This window comes from Schistocerca gregaria, chromosome 1 (genome assembly GCF_023897955.1).
Source record: "Schistocerca gregaria isolate iqSchGreg1 chromosome 1, iqSchGreg1.2, whole genome shotgun sequence".
Lineage (NCBI taxonomy): Eukaryota > Metazoa > Arthropoda > Insecta > Orthoptera > Acrididae > Schistocerca > Schistocerca gregaria.
In genome coordinates this window covers 1,145,358,581-1,145,376,986 of record NC_064920.1, presented here as the reverse complement: position 1 = coordinate 1,145,376,986, position 18,406 = coordinate 1,145,358,581, and positions in this window count along the sequence as shown.

Here is an 18,406-nt window from a genome sequence, read left to right as displayed (position 1 = left end):
CTTAATAAAGATAGCAGAGATGTTTGTTTCAAAGGAAATCCGTGATACCTTTGCGTCGTCGAAAAAATTTGCTTCTTAAACAAAGACATTACTTTAAAATGTCATGACGGAAGTTGCTATTGCAATGAAGAATACTGTGAAAGATTTTTGTGCCACGGGTGAATATGCAGCTATTATTCGCATGTATTTAAATTTGAAAGCTTTGTGCTTTGTTTTAGAAATGCATAAGGGCAAAACAGGAATATAAAGCCGATGGTTACAAAATCACGAAACATATACTGAATGTTTTCAATTGCACGCACATTGGCTTATTTTTCTATATTATACAAGCAGGTGGCGAAAACAGACACAACGTTAAAATAGGAATAGAAGTTCAGGGAAAATATATAAAAGCTTTGAGGTTTATTGACGACAGAGCCGTTGTGTCACCAAAGGACTTGGAAGAGCAGTTTAACGGAACGGGCCATTACTAAAAGGAGGGTATAAGGTGAACATCAACAAAAATGAAACGGGGATAATTGTATGGAGTCGAATTGAATGAGGTGATGCTGAGTGAAATAAATAGGAAACGAGACACTTACATTAGTAGACGGCAGCTAAATAATTGATGATAGCCGAAGTAGAGAGGAAATAAAATGTAGACTGGCAATGGCAAGGGAAGCATTTCTGACGAAGAAAAATTTGTTACCATCAAGTATAGGTTTAAATGTCAGTTGAGTACGGATTGTAGTGTGTGGCCGATACCATTAGCTTTCCTTCCAGATCAGCATCACACACGTCTGTGCAGCCATGGTCAAACCGTTGACGCCGTTTTACTGTGTACGGACGCGACACTGCTTTGTCTCACATATCGCCATGATTGTAGGGTGAATTTCTATGCACTTTAGACGGTTTTCCGCACAAGCATCATACTGTACTATCCTGTGTGTTGCAACTTTGGACAACGTTTCAATCGTCGAGCCATTTCACTGCCACACTGTGTTAACGGTACCGCAACAGAACTGTCTCTGCAATAGACTCAAAACATAGCATATCTTCCCACAATATGTCGCTATTGTTGCGCAATGGTCTTAGCATGATACGATATGCGGAACTTACTTTTTGAAGTCCCCTTGTAATTCGTCTGCATTCATTTATTCTCGCTCCGTTCAGTCGCGTTATTTTAAAACAGCACACTGTTGAGCAGCACCTGCTAGTTTCAAGAGCTGCTCATTCTCAAGCACATTCCACGTACGTAAGAAATCAGTTCATTTTAACTGGAAGCGAAAATGCAGTATGTTCTAGAAATTTGAATACAGACAAAATACTCGCAATGGATGAAGATACATTAACAACGTTAGGAAGAAGAAATAGACGCCACTGCCATGGTCAGCTACGCATAGGATGTGATTTCTGTTTTTTACTCTTTAGGAGATTGTTCTATTCACACGTATTATGGATTTGAGAATCTGCCATGTTCTAACCAGGTTAGAAGTGAATCTACAACATCTACGTCTACATGACTACTCTGCAATTCACATTTAAATGCTTGGCAGAGCATTCATCGAACCACAATCATACTATCTCTCTACCACTCCACTCCCTAACAGCGCAAGGTAAAAACGAACACCTAAACATTTCTGTTCGAGCTCTGATTTCTCGTATTTTAATTTGATAATCATTCCTACCTATGTAGGTTAGGCTCAACAAAATATTTTCGCATCCGGAAGAGAAAGTTGGTGACTGAAATTTCGTAAAAAGATCTCGCCGCGACGAAAAAATTTGCTGTAATGACTTCCATCCCAATTCGGGTATCATATCTGCCACACTCTCTCCCCTATTACGTGATAATACATAACGAGCTGTCATTTTTTGCACCCTTTCGATGTCCTCCGTCAATCCCACCTGGTAAGGATCCCACACCGCACAGCAATATTCTAACAGTGGACTTGTTGCATCTTCTAAGTGTCCTGCCAATGAAACGGAGCCTTTGGCTCGCCTTCCCCACAATATTATCTATGTGGTCCTTCCAACTGAAGTTTTTCGTAATTTTAACACCCAGGTACTTAGTTGAATTGACAGACTTGAGAATTGTACTGTTTATCCAGTAATCGAATTCCAACCGATTTCTTTTGGAACTCATGTGGATCACCTCACACTTTTCGTTATTTAGCGTCAACTGCCACCTGCCACACCATACAGCAATCTTTTCTAAATCGCTTTGCAACTGATACTGGTCTTCGGATCACCTTACTAGACGGTAAATCACAGCATAATCTCCGAACAACCTAAGAGAACCGCTCAGATTGTCACCCAGGTCATTTATATAGATGAGGAAGAGCAGAGGTCCCAGGACGCTTCCCTGCGGAACACCTGATATCACTTCAGTTTTACCCGATGATTTGCCGTCTATTACTACGAACTGCGACCTGCCCGACAGGAAATCACGAACCCAGTCGCACAACTGAGACGATAAGCCATAGGCCCGCAGCGTGATTAGAAGTCGCTTGTGAGGAACGGTGTCAAAATCTTTCCGGAAATCTAGAAGTACGGAATCAACTTGGGATCCCCTGTCGATAGCGGCCATTACTTCATGCGAATAAAGAGCTAGCTGCGTTGCACAAGAGCGATGTTTTCTGAAGCCATGCTGATTACGTGTCAATAGATCGTTCCCTTCGAGGTGATTCATAATGTTTGAATACAGTATATGCTCCAAAACCCTACTGCAAACCGACGTCAATGGTATAGGTCTGTAGTAAGATGGATTACTCCTACTATCCTTCTTAAACACTGGTGCGACCTGCACAATTTTCCAATCTGTAGGTACAGATCTATCGGTGAGCGAGCGGTTGTATATGAGTGCTAAGTAGGGAGCTATTGTATCAGCGCAATCTGAAAGGAACCTAATCGGTATACAATCTGGACCTGAAGACTTGCCCGTATCAAGCGATTTGAGTTGCTTCGCAACCCCTATGATATCTACTTTTAAGAAACTCATGCTAGCAGCTGTTCGTGTTTCAAATTGTGGAATATTCCATTCGTCTTCCTTGGTGAAGGAATTTCGGAAAACTGCGTTCAATAACTCGGCTTTAGCGGCACAGTCGTCGGTAACAGTACCATCGGCACTGCGCAGCGAAGGTATTGACTGCGTCTTGCCGCTTGTGTACTTTACATACGACCAGAGTTTCTTCGGATTTTCTACCAAATTTTGAGATAATGTTTCGTTGTGGTACCTATTAAAGGCATCTCGATTGAAGTCCGTACCAAATTTCGCGCGTCTGTAAATTTTAGCCCATCTTTGGGATTTCGCGTTCTTCTGAACTTCGCATGCTTTTTCCGTTGCCTCTGCAACAGCGTTCGGACCTTTTTTGTGTACCACGGGGGATCCGTTCCATCTCTTACCAATTTATGAGGTATGAATCTCTCAGTTGCTGTTGCTACTGTATCTTTGAATTTGAGCCACATCCCGTCTACATTTGCATAGTCAGTTGGGAAAGAATGGAGATTGTCTCTTAGGAAGGCTTCTAGTGACACTTTATCCGCTTTCATAAATAAAATTATTTAGCTTTTGTTTCTGGTGCATTTGGAAGAAACGGTATTGAGCCTAGCTACAAAGACCTTGTGATCACTAATCCTAGTATCAGTCATGATGCTCTCTATCAGCTCTGGATTGTTTTTGGCTAAGAGCTCAAGTATGTTTTCGCAACCATTTACAATTCGCGTGGGTTCGTGGACTAACTGCTCGAAATAATTTTCGGAGAAAGCATTTAGGACAATCTCGGAAGATGTTTTCTGCCTACACCGGTTATGAACAAGTATTTTTGCCAACATATCGACGGAAGGTTGAAGTCCCCATCAACTATAACCGTATGACTGTCGTATTTATTTGTTACGAGACTCAAACTTTCTCTGAACTGTTCCGCAACTATATCATTGTAGTCTGGGGGTCGGTAGAAGGAGCCAATTATTAACTTAGTTCGGCTGTTAAGTATAACCTCCACCCATACCAATTCGCACGTAGTATCTACTTCTACTTCACTACAAGTTAAACCACTACTGACAGACACAAACACTCCACCACCATTTCTGCCTAATCTATCTCTCCTGAACACCGTCTGAGACTTCGTAAAAATTTCTGCAGAACTTATTCCAGGCTTTAGCCAGCTTTCTGCGCCTATAACGATTTCAGCTTCTGTGTTTTGTATTAGCGCTTGAAGCTCAGGGACTTTCCCAGCACAACTACAAAAATTTACAACTACAATTCCGACTGTTCCTTGATCCAAGCACGTCCTGTATTTACCATGCACCCTTTGAAATTGCAGCCCACCCCGTACTTTCGCGAGGCCTTCTAACCTAAAGAAGCGCCCAGTCCACACCACACCGCCTCCGCTACCCGTGTAATCGCCAGCTGAGTGTAGTGAACTACTGATCTATTCAGCGGTACCCGAAACACCCACCATCCTATGGCGCAAGTCAAGGAATGTGCAGCCAACACGGTCGCAAAACCGTCTAGCCTCTGATTCAGACGCTCCACCCGGCTCAGCACCAAAAGTCCGAAGTCGGTTCTGTCGACGATGCTGGAGATGGTGAGCTCTGCCTTCATCTCGTAAGCAAGACCGACAGCCTTCACCAAATCAGATAGCCGCTGGAATCCAGAGAGAATTTCCTCAGATCCAAAGCGACACACGTCATTAATGCCGACATGTGCCACCACCTGCAGCTGGTTGCACCCTGTGCTCTTCATGGCTTCCGGAAGGACCCTTTCCACATCAAGAATGACTCCTCCCGGAATTCACACTGGATTTCTTCCCCTCCTTAGCCGCCATATTCCTAAGGGGCCCCGTTACGCGCCTAACATTGGAGCTCCCAACTACCAATAAGCCCACCCTCTGCAATTGCTCGGTCTGGGGACAGACGGGACGAGGTAGACATCCCTGTGATACCCAAGTCCGGCTCCCCACAGTGGTGCCCATTGGCAACAGCCTCCAGCTGCGCGGCCGAAGTCAGCGCCGCTTGCAGCTGTGAGCGAAGGGATGCCAACTCAGCCCTCATCCGAACACAGCAATCGCAGTCCCTGTCCATTCTAATCGATGTTGAACAACAGTTATTGAAACACGAGTCTGTGCCTATACAACGCAAGCGAAACACGCAAAGAGTATATTTACTAACCTGTACAAATGCCTAACGACTGCGCTATAATCTTTTTGAATTTACGATTACAGTAACTAAAACTCGAAATTACACCTCCTATACGAAACTCACACGCAATTTAAGCAAGAATCTACGAAGTAAACACTAAAGCGCGATGTAACAACTCTCAAATACTATAATACTATAATACGCGAAATTTATGAATTAAACAATGCAAGTACCCAAAAACATGCAAAGAAATTAAGAATTAAACTACGTAACAAATAAGTAAGCTAGGGGTATGCGACTTGCTGCTGCAGCTGCTTATCCAACGGCGACAGGGAGCACACTGGCTGTGACCAACCGACACTGGCCGTTCAAAACAAAAACAGAAGACAGACGACTACGTGAATTTACACTATTCAGCTACTAAGGCGCGATGCTAAAACTCTCAGATACTATAATACGGCCGATATTTATGAATTAAACAATGTAAGTACCAAAACACGCAAAGAAATTAAGAATTAAACTATGTAACAAATAAGTAAGCTAGGAGTATACGACTTGCTGCTGCAGCTGCTTATCCAACGGCGACAGGGAGCACACTCTTCTGTGAACAGTGATGAACAGTTTCAGTTAATTAAGGAGAGGCACCACTAAAACATCAAAAATTAGTTTTATGTGAGCTTGTTTATAAACAATCACTTTCGACCCGCTTCCAGAACCTGGAATAATATGGAAAGGTCTCGGATCTGTGTACGACTCTAAATTGGTGCTCTATTATTGAAAAAGACCCTAAAGTTGGTAATTTCATCCCTAAGAAGAAATGATTAGAGCAAATTACATCCAGAAGAAAGACCAGGTAGCCACCATGTACTCGCCACCAATATTGCGCCATCACCTCAGCATAATTTAAAACGTCAGATCTATGTCAAAGTATGAACCAGTACATTTATGTGTTGTTTGATTTGCAACAATAAGTCTAATTATGTTAAACTGTGTGTCCGATCCTTGAATTGGTTCCTCTCATCGTACCTCTTATGATCCTTTCCTCACAGTTACTGACATCCGAGTAACCTGTATGTGAAATACAATTGAAAATAAGTGATTGTTGGTGTTGCTTAATTCTGAATGCAACAAGATACATAGAAACACTGTGGGTTTCATTGAAATCAAGAGAGGTCGTTAATATCGCATTAATGAAAACCTCCATAATGTTTGATTTGCTTTAATTAAAAGTATTTGTGCTTCAAAGATTAACTGCACTTAATTCTGTAAGTGAAAATTACTAGTTGTGCTCATGACAAAAGGAAGCATGTTATTTTGAGGTTAGTAGGAGTAAAATGCATTTAAAGTCATCCTTAAGAACCTGTGTAAAAATCACCTGTATTAACTGTTTTTAAAGTTCTGCAAGGTAATTTAAATTTGTGAAAAAGTAATATCTAAATTTGCATCTTACAAAGCGTCTCAGAAAAGTGTGTTTAGTTGAGAATCCCAACTTTAGTGTTGCTTAATATGAAGAAAGATTCTCGATCAATGAATTTACTAAATCCATTATGAAGTAATTCTAGAGATTTGAGTGCTTTGTGTAGTGAAAATAGGAAAGACAGTTTTAGGACCCTCACCTAAGTCTTTGCCAATGAAAGATAAGGTTACTGTAATAGCTTTTATTCATAAAAATAGAAATAAGATTGTTTCATAGAAAGTGTAAGAATCCTACTGCAACTGACTTATAATTTATCTTTGCACTACATGAAAAGTAACTATTGAAACAAGGCCATGTCCACATCCAATTTTGGTTTAGTAGTGACTTTCACAACATTTGATAATGAGATATCTTACATATGAAAAAAGTATTATAACTGAGAAGAGATAAAGTGCCAATTGTTCCTGTGAGAGCTTGCACATATTATTTATAGCTGCTGGTGTTCACTGCATCACTTAACTGATTATAGTAGAGTTTCATTGCACTTCTCTGGGAAAGAAGTAATGGTAGCTTTCCTTTACCAAAATTCAATACAGATTCTTTAAAAGTAATGTTTATATTACTATGCCTAAATAGCCTGTTTACCATATTTTATTTCATTTAAGTAAACTTGGTTACTTAAGACATTTTCCAAGTTTTTATCTTTAGCTTTCTCGATTCTACTGTTGTGTTAAATTCAGGTTCGATAATCCAAACCAATTAGGCAACTCACGGTCAATTTACTCAAATCCTCCGAGAGGAGATTCGTAATACCATATTTGGTAATACGCATTATGCCGGTATAACAAACAACGCAGTATAGTGTTGTATTTGGCTATTCCCGTTACAGTACTATCTGTTGGGCAGTATGTGTATAAACTAAGTAGGCGTCTGAGGTGGTATCTGGGGTTCTTGATGGCCTCAGAAGTAACTGAATATCATGCAGACAGTTCGTAGAAAAAAGTGCACTGTGTGGAAGATCGTAGTGCCTTTAAAAACGGTGCCATGGTACTGTCGCACGAGAGGGAAAGGTTAGAACCCAGTATTCCCGTGGAAATCATTGTATCGCCAGAGTACAGAGTACAGAATTCACTACCATATCAAAAACCAGTTAAAGGTTTAGCATATTTTGAAATAAAGGCTATTGGAACCTAACACAAATTTTCTTTTTAGGACATGTAAGATTGTTTAGAGATTAAATAAAGCAATCTCATTTCCCTAAACACATATACCATTGTAGTAGATGGTGAACCTTCCGGAGTCCCCCACAAAGAGGGGGTACCATTACGCCCCATTGTCAGCAACATCAGGGTACCTACATATTTGTTGGCCAAATACCTGACGGGAATATTAAGTCCTTATGTGGGTAAATGCTCTCATCCCATCCGTAATTTCGTGGATTTTGTTAAACGCTTTGATAGCATCAGGTTGGATGAGTCAGATATCATGGTGAGTTTTGACGTCGTTTCCTTGTTTACGAGGGTACCCCTGCGAGAGTCACTAGAATTGATTAGTCAGAAGTTTGACGAGAAGACCACTGAACTTTTTTATGCATGTCTTGACTTCCACGTATTTTCTCTTTAATGGAAAATACTACGAGCAAACGGAGGGAGTCGCCATGGGTAGCCCACTCTCACCGGTGGTAGCGAATTTGCACATGGAGAACTTGAACGAGGAAGCCCTGTCGTCATCCGAATGGAAACCTATTTGCTTTTCCCGTTACGTGGACGACACGTTCGTCATCTGGCCACATGGTATGGATAAACTCCTTGACTTCCTTACACATCTCAACTCCGTACACCCTAACATCAAGTTCACTATGGAGACTGAAACGGAGGGTAACTTACCTTCCCTTGACGCCTTGGTCAAGAGAAGGGCTGGCGGCAGCCTAGGTCATGGGGTGTATCGGAAGACAACGCACACTGATCTGTATTTCCACGCAGGCAGCTGCCACCACCCTTCACAGAGGAATGGGGTACTTAAAACTATAGTCCATAATGCCCGCACTATCTCTGTCACAGATAGTCTAACCCAGGAATTGGAGCATCTGAGAACTGTATTTCGAAACAATGGGTACTCAGAGTGGCAGATTCAACGTGTTCTCCGCCCAACCACTACACCACAACCTGTGGAGATGCATGAAACCACGAGGGAGGGGGTAGGCAAGCGTTTATTCCATATACAGGCGCACTCTCGGGGAAAATCACCCGAATTTTGAAGAAACACCGGGTCGGAACTGTGTTTTGTCCTCCGAATAAAACTCGTGCACTGCTGGGGAGCGCCAAAGATGACCTCGGTTTGAGGAAGGCCGGCGTGTACCAGATTCCGTGTCAATGTGGCAAGTCGTATATTGGTCAGACGATGCGTACCGTCGAGGATCGATGCCGTGAACACCAGAGGCACACTCGACTGATGTATCCGAGCAAGTCGGCAGTCGCTGAACAATGTTTGTCGGAAAATCACGCTATGGAGTATGAACGCACGAGGATTCTGGTACAGACGTCGAGATACTGGGACAGCGTTGTTAGAGAGACCATCGAAATTCGCACCAATGACGACCTCATAAACCGCGACTGTGGCTATAATCTTAGCGAGGCTTGGGAACCGGCGATTGGGTTAATCAAGAGTAAATCAAGCAAACGTATAGTTATGACGACCACGGCGGTCAGAGCCATCACTCCGACATCACCTCAGACGCCGTCGCAATCTGTTCCACAGCGCGACCTTGGTGCGAGGCGCGGACAGCGGAGGGAGCGCGCCGCGGGCGGAGGGTATTTAAATCGGCCGCCGCCGTGACCGAACCCATTTCCCTATGAGCAGCCATAGCTTACGGATCTCCGTGCCAGCACGTTCACTGGAGCTCAGTCCGTCGGTTCGCCTGAGGATGGCGACATGTATGATCGCCGAAATATTGTGCCCGTTGGACACTGTAGACCGGCAGTACACCCGTGCATATTTTGATTATCAAATACGCCGGGAGTACTCAAGAATCACATCTTATGTGGCACTTACCTGTGTAGATCTCAAAACACACTGTAAAAATTTTTTTAAAGAAGAGTGACGCACCACAAAGGATTGTTCGAATGTGGCGAAAATCGGTAGATGAGATGTACTTGACCAGACAAACAAACGATTAAAATTCAGAAATATTGGGTGACTTATTGTAGAGAAAGATCTTCAGTAAATGAGTAAGTCAATCAGGTCTTGGTCCAACCCTCTCCCTCATAAAGGCGTTATTCGGCTTGGCATTGATTGATAGAGTTGTTGGTATCTACCTAAGGGATATCATACCAAATACTGACGTTATCAAAAACCCCTGGTGGTTAGGGAGGGGGGGGGGGGGCACATCTATGATGCTTCAAATCGTCTGAGTTGGAGAGATATCTGGCGACCTTGCTGGCCAAATTAAGGACCGGAAAGTACTAAGACAAGAAGCAGAAACTCTCGCTTTGTGCAGGGGGGCATTATATTAGCACGGGCTGAAGAGTAACAAAACTGATCGTAGAATATCGTCGTCGTACCGCAGTGCTGTAAGAGCGCCGCCACCTCCGATCATCACTGGTGATTGTCGGGTCTTATGGCGGTGACAGTCAGCTTGGTATCCCACCTCCGTCTGTGGCGTCTTCAGATACATTTTCGTTAGTCACCGGACCTGGAATTTTATTGACTGGGGCAGAATTGTCTTTATTGATGAGTCCCGGTTCGAAGTAACCCCAATGACCGGTGAGGACATGACCGGAGATGCCCTAGACAGCAATGGGATACCAACCTGATTGTCACCCGCCATATGGCCGTCAATCATGATTAATGTCTAGGGTGCCTTTGCATTTCATACTGACATCCCTTTGATTGTCATCCACGGTGCACTTATAGCACATCGGTACGTCGACGGTATCCTACGACCCATTTTGTTGCCCTTCACGGCAAGCAATCCTGATATTTCACCAAGGTAGTGCCCACTTGCGTACAGCAAGGATTCCTACTTCTTGTCTTTGTACTTTTCAAATTCTACTTGGGCAGAAAAGTCGCAGGATCTCTTTCCAAATGTGAACACTTGGTGCATTAAGGACAGGGCTCTCAAACGAGCTCGGGATTTTGATGTTCTAACGCACCAATTGGACTCATTTGCCAGGATATCACTCAGCCTATCCTACAACTGTGTCGATCAATGCGAAGCCGAATAAGCGCTTGCTTAAAGGCCAGAGGTGGGAAAATGCGTTGTTGACATGTTCAGTTTGTTAAGTTCTTTCTCTCGAATAAATCATCCAACTTTTCAGGAATTGTAATCATTTGTTTGACTGTATATGCGTGTCACACCTACCGATTTCCGTCCCATTCGGGCAATTCCTTTATGGTGTGTCGTTTTTTCGTCTAGGAGTGTATTTAAAGATCTTGCCCGCTCACGTCTCAAAACGATACAGACAGTTAACAATACCGGAAAGTGATTATGGCGGGCTCTATAGCATATACCTTCGTTTGAGTCTATTCGGTCAGTATACTGAAACAGCGGCTGGGGAACACGACATGTATGTACACTATCATCAAGGCACAATAATATCACTCTGGTATAAGAAAAATAGGTCACGTAACAAACACGGCTAAAAATAAATCGCTCATGAAGCAATAACGTCGCGTGTATCAATATGTGAGAAGATATCTGAGAAAGTCGGTGATGCGCTTCGAACGACAAAGGCAAGTGCTGTCCTTTGTGTTGATTATTTTGGAAACGTATACGGAATCTAGAAAATAAGCAATAGCTTCGTGCTAACATTTCTTCCAATGGAATCGATCATGATTTGTAATTAATACATGAGTTTTGAATATAGTAGCGTCTTACTTTGGTCAGTGTTTCTCCACATACGCTGAGGTTTACAGGAGCTGATCTGCAGACCAGGTGGCCTAGATGTGCTACGATAATAATGGTCTCGTTAGAAAGCAATTTGTGGCAGGCTGTTGTTTAATTCCAGGAAGATGGCGTGGCGGCCACGGCGAGCAAACTCATTAGCAGAAATTGCTGAATCGGAAGCTGTTTCCAAGCCCACTGAGCCCTTCTCACAAAAAAAAAGGGAAAAGGAGAAGGGGGGGGGGGGGGGGGAAGCAGGCAGCAGGTGGCAGGTACCGCCTGGGGCAATTCGAGTACCTTGGCGGGGCAATGTCCGCCTTATTATTACAAATTAAGTCCGCTGCGATGTCCGCAGTTAGAATGGGGTCCACCGTGCCAGGCCAGCTGCAACTTCCCGCCTGTGCAGAACTTTTGCCACCTAACGACCGCCCCTTCTATTTTTCAGCTGCTTGAGGTCTCAAAGTGGTGCCACGCTAATAAGCCAGTCAAATACTTTGTCCATCCTTCGCAGCAGGTAAACGCATAATGCTTCTTTTTGTACCTTTGACGCTAGAGAAAGTAAGAGAAAATTTTTAGCACGTAACTAACTGTTTCTGCTACGTTTGTGAGCAACGACGTGAGCAGTGTAACATCGATATAGTCCTTCTAGACATCAAGAAATATTTAAAAGCTCTGACACAATGACTTAATTCAGAAACTGTCAAAAATAGGCATTCCAGGACAGATTATCTATATGACTGATACATTCTTGTGGGCGAGATAACTCTCTGTAATTCTTGATGCAACAGTTTACCAACAGCCGTATGTATTGTAGAAATTTATTATATGAACTTATGTGCTACCAGTTTCGGCATTACATTGATACCATCTTCAGGCCCCATTCGTCATAGTCGTAAAATCGCTATACACGGAAGAAGCCATGTAACTAGAACTGTGAATCAAATCGCTTGGCCACCAAGAGTTGTTGCATAGCGATTTGATTCACAGATCCAGCTATATGGCTCCTTCTGTGTATAGCGATTTGACGACTATGACGTGTGGGGACTGAAGATGGCATCAATGTAATGCCGAAACTGGTAGCACATGAGAAGTTTATAAAATAAATTTCAGCAATACATATGGCTGTTAGTAAATATTACATCAAGAAATACATGCCATCCATTGTCCCACAGTCCATAAGGGATCAAAGATGAACTCTCTGTAAGGCCTGGCTGCTATTACTGAAAATAGCAGCCGGATTTGAGATGTGTGATGCATTGATTCTCAAACACGTAAGCCTTTTGTGGCAGATGTTCGGACCCATAGAGCGACTCGGGATCCTGCACACTATTCACAAGTAAGTTGCATAGCATCGCACACTTGCTGAGTAGTTAATTGGTTCTGGAAATAATCGCCTAGGCTAGAACTAAGTCATTTCTTCGCAACAATCTAGTCACCAGAGGAGTGCAGGAGAGATTTTGAGAAGGTTTATAAGCAGGAGAGAGGTACTGGCAGAAGCAAAGTTATGAGACCTGCTCGTGAGGCGTGTTCAGATGGCTCATTCAGTAAGACCTATATCCATTAAGGTAGTGGCTCCCAACCTGCGAGTAATTACCACTGAGGGGTAAAATGAAGATTTCTGATGGGTAAAAACTAAACGATTCATTTCTTTTCAGTCATGAAACTAAATTATTTTCGAATGATCATTATCATTACCACAATTTTATAAGTAACAAATGCTAAATACCTGAATAAAATATCCTCTCCAAGTTGCAGACAGTAACTGAAGAAGCCAAGAAATTGCTTTATCACTCGCTTCGAAAAAAATACGTGAGTACTGTCAGTACGACATAGCAGTAGCTACGGAAGCACTTCTGTAGTACTGTACAAAGTTATTATTATTACAGTGGCTAGATACCGAGCATTAACGACTTGAACTAGTCCAATTTCTGCCAGTTCAGAAGTAAGGATTGCAGCAATGAAATGATTTACGAACAGTAAATACAGTGCACACATCTGAGCTTGTTTGATTTTAAATGGGGTTGCAATGTGGAGATCAAGGAAGAGCCGCAATGATGAGGAGTAACGCATGGGAAATACGTTTTGTAACAAATGTGTATACCGTCACTGTGAATAGTAAGCTTCCTTATCTGAGGAGTAATAGTGGGTAGCATTTTTGATGCACCACGAATTGCTTCATCAATCATTCTGAGACACACACACACAACATTATCCATCTTTCATCATTTCAAAAACAAAAGTGTTCCAGAGAAAGTCCTTTACTCTACATTTTACTACATGCTACAGTTGACGATAATATGCGGGGTGGCCACAGACAGTGTGTGGAGGGGTGGGGGAGGGAGGAGAGGGGGAGTACTAGCATATGTCTGACTGCACTCGGGGATGAAGGGATGATGATCTAAGAAAGGTTCGGAACCACTGAATCGGGGTCTTGTTCCAGGTTCAGGCTCATGTCCTGGACACAGTTTTAATTTGCCAAGAAGTTCTGTAACAGTATCCAGAGCGAAATATTCAATGTGAAGTTATGATAGTACAATCAAGAATGCTGCTATTCGGGTTCTACCAGATTCGGTCACTTGTCTCATATTGTATACATCGCGCGGCAGCGATGTACCTGAGTTGACGAACAGTATTTTCCTCTACAAGCCGACGACACCGTTTAAATTATAAACTGTTAGAAGTTTAATTTAACTGATTTACGTACATCTACAGGCTATTAGCAGTTAGTGAAAATTATGTAAGCTTAAAATAAGCATCAATGAAGGTATTACAGTCACGTTTGCTTGCTAACAGATATTACCGACCACCCAGTCCTCTTCGGAAGCCTTATCCGTGCATTCAACCAGCTCCAAGCAAGAATACGAACGAACAGAATGTCCATTAAATGTTAAACAGCCTTCTGCACTACTTAAAAGATACTTTTTTAAGCCTCCAGTAGCAAATCATCCGCTTACAGAGCAATATCGGCGGGGTGGGATACATGGCAACGTACGCACGTGCATACACACTGAGAGAGAGAGAGAGAGAGAGAGACTTGTTTGTTATGGAATCAGCAACATAGACAACAGATCATCCGTCACTATTTGAGGTTTTAAGCCCTCTCTGTGTTGGTTAATTATGAATTTATCTGAGAAAGTCTGTAGGAAGTTTCCCCTTTTAAAATGTTCTGTTTGAACGTGAAATGTTTGACCCACAAAATCATGTTAAACGCTATCTGACGATATGACCTGACTTATGAAACATGTAAATGCCCCAAATTATGGACAAAGTCATGTGCAGTGGGGATACACGAATCAATCGAAATATTATGACCACTGCCCACTGCAAGGCGGGATGCCTCTGGGTGACGTTGAACGCACGTGACGCGGCAAGAAAAGTATGTAACCCGAGCAGAGACGGAAGGTGGAGTACCTTAGCGAAGATATACACTGCACATGAAGAAATGCGCTACGATAAGTGCCTTTCCCAAATGGCACATTATTGTTAAGCACAGGCAGTGAAAGAGTATCTCGAAAACGGCGAAGCTGGTCAAACCTTCACGTGCTATTGCCATGAGAATTTACGAAAAGTGGTAGAAGGGCAGTGAAACTGTCACTAGGCACTAAGTGTGCTAAGCATTATCCGCGTCAGGTTGTCTGTGGTAGGAAGGACAGGGCCAAAGGGAGATTGTCACTCATGTTGCGAACTTTCTCTTTGTTTTAATAGAAAACACTATTCTAGATTTATTAAACAACTCTAGGAAAAATACCACTAGTGGTATTGACTACTATGAAAAAGCATAATTTACCAGCATAAAACTGTACCAGATTGATTGATAGCGAACAGATTGAATACAATATTAAAAACTGTAGCAGTACAATAAAAAAGATAAAACTTCTTTCTAGAAAGAAACTTTAAGATTTACAATTCAAAACAGAAGTATACTCCTCAAATAAGCACCATATGAGAAAATTACTATATCGCCGGATATCGGAGGTGTGAAAGGCACGCAAGAGAAATATCCAGACAAAATCGTTGTTAAATAATGCGTCCCGAATGGTACAAATAGTCAGTGAGAAACTTTATGTAATTAACATAGCTTAAATTTCCTCTTGTTTTGCCGGCGTAAATGAATAACTATTCAGTTGGCCGAGCAACACTTGCATAAACACATTTAAGTAAGCAGGTCAAGACGCTACAGTCTGGAACCGCGCGACCGCTACGGTCGCAGGTTTGAATCCTGCCTTGGGCATGGAGGTGTGTGATGTCCTTAGGTTAGCTAGGTTTAAATAGTTCTAAGTTCTATGGGACTGCTGACTTTAGAAGTTAAATCCCATAGTGCTCAGAGCCATTTGAAGATTTAAGTAAATAAATATAGTCATTGCTGAAATGGCAAATTAAACGGTTAACACTTTAACAGTTTACAACTAGAAACAAAAAGTAATTAAACACAGAGGCGCTGTGGGGACGCAATGACTAAGACACAAATAAATACACTTCGTGATCAAAAGTATCTGGACATCTGGCTGAAAACGGCTTACAAGTTCGTGGTGCCCTCCATCGGTACTGCTTTAATTTAATATGCTGTTGGCCCACCCTTAACTTTGTCGACATCCTCCAGTCTCGCAGCATACGTTCAATCAGGTGCTGGAAGGTTTCCTGGGGAATTGCACCCCATTCTTCACGATGTGCTGCACTGAGGAGAGGTTTCGATGTCGGGTGGTCAGGCCTGACACGAAAACGGCGTTCCAAAACATCCCAGAGGTGTGCTATAGAATCCACGCCAGTCTATTACAGGCATTTTATTGTCGTGTAACCACTCCGACACAGCCCGTGCATTATGAACAGGTTCTCGATCGTGTTGGAAGATGCAATCACCATCCCATAATTGCTCTTCAAAACTGGGAAGAGAGAAGGTGCTTAAAACATCAATGTAGGCCTGTACTATGATAGTGCCTCGCAAAACAACAAGGGCTGTAAACCACCTGCATGAACAACAAGACCATACCTAACACCACCGTCTCCGATTTTTACTGTCAGCACTACACACGCTGGCAGATGATGTTCACCCTGCCATCGGATCGCCAAATTATGTACCTTGATTCGTCAGTCCACACAACGTTCTTTGCACTGTTCAATCGTCTAATGTTTACTCTCCTTACACCAAGCGAGGCGTCGTTTGACATTCACCGGTGTGATGTGTGACTCATGAGCAGTCGCTCGGCCATGTAATCCAAATTTTCTAACATCCCGCCTACCTGTCATAGTTCATACAGTGAGTCCTAACGCAATTAGGAATTCCTGTTTGATGGTCTGGATAGATGTCTGCCTATGTCTTGAAGTATCGACAGACGAGGACGACCTGTCCGCTTTTGTGCTGTACGTGTCCTTTCACGTTTCCGCTTCACTATCACATCGGACACAGTGGACCTAGGGATGTTTAGAAGTGTGGAAATTTTGCTTACAGACGTAGGACACAAATGACACCCAATCACCCGACCACATCGAAGTACGTGAGTTCCGCGGAGCGGCCCATACTGCTCTCTCACGATGTCTAATGAGTACTGAGATCGTTAATATGGAGTACCTGGCAGTAGGAGGCAACAAACTGCACCTAATATAGAAAACGTATGCTTTTGCTCGTGTCCGGATACTTTTTATACACTCCCCCCACTCCACAATCACTGATAGATCCACCTGCTATCTGCCAGTTGTTATGGTTCGTTGACGTCTAGCACAGGAGGTGATCTCAGTAAGGTGTTTCGATCGTATATTAACGGCTTTCTGCCGGACTGCATGCGGAAAAATAAATAACTGTCCGTGTGTCTGTGTACTCATCCCAGTCTCGCTTGCTCTCATGACACGTATGCGGTGAGCTCGCTGCCGCAGTTGGATAAGCAGCAACCCGCAGCAAGTTGTACTCTTAGCTCGAGTGTTTGTTTCCTAGTTTAATTCTTAATTTCTTTGCGTGTTTTTTGGTACTTGCGTAGTTTAATTCACAGATTTCGGGCGTATTTGAGAGTTGTAGCATCGCTTCTTAGTACCTGAATAGTGTAAATTCGCGTAGTCGTTAGTCATCGGTTATTGGTTCAAATGGCTCTGAGCACTATGCGACTTAACGTCTGAGGTCACCAGTCGGCTAGAACATAGAACTAATTAAACCTAACTAACCTAAGGACATCACACACATCCATGCCCGAGGCAGGATTGGAACCTGCGACCGTAGCGGTCGCTCGGCTCCAGACTGTAGCGCTAAGAACCGCACGGCCACTACGGCCGGCAGAAAGGAAAAAAAAATAGGAATGGATAGGGACTTCGCCTGTTGTGTAAGGATTCAGGAGGGAACTGGCCACCGTCCGCAAACAGCTCAAAGATGTGTTGACCGTGGTCCACAGGCTCCAGGCTGTTGCCTTGGGCCATGGTGACATTAGGAAACCCTAGGCGAGTGCTTTGGCGCCTCTGGAACCTGTAGCATCGCCTCGGCTGTCTGATGCACTGCGCCCTCGGATTCTGACGTCCCGGCCAGTCGAGACTTGCCTGACTGTGATTGGCGAACCGTGGCGGGGTCGCGAATCCCTGGGCGGAAGGCGAAAGTTGGTGCTGGCCGCATGGCTGTACCCTTACGCCTCCGTAACAGGTTTGACGTACTGCCCACTGCTGAAAGTACTTCTGAGCCAGCAAGGATGGCCTCGCCTATTGCGACAGTGGCCGGTCATCCTGAGAGATCTGGACAAGAGCAGAGGATTGCTTGTCATTGGGTGCTGCAATGTTAGGCGGGTGATGGAGCACCTTAGGGACATGGCATTTAAGGCCGAGAAGACAACCAATGTTCACTCCGTGTGAATACCGGTGGGAGGCATCCAAGATGGGGGAAGGCTCCTTCCGGATGCCATGAAGTGTACAGTTTGCAGTCAACTGCAGGTGGTGGCTCACGTCGGAACTGTAACACTTCTGTCACTAAATGTGACTGGGTTTTCTCTTTTAATGCTAGTCAATTGTCAGGATGAGCG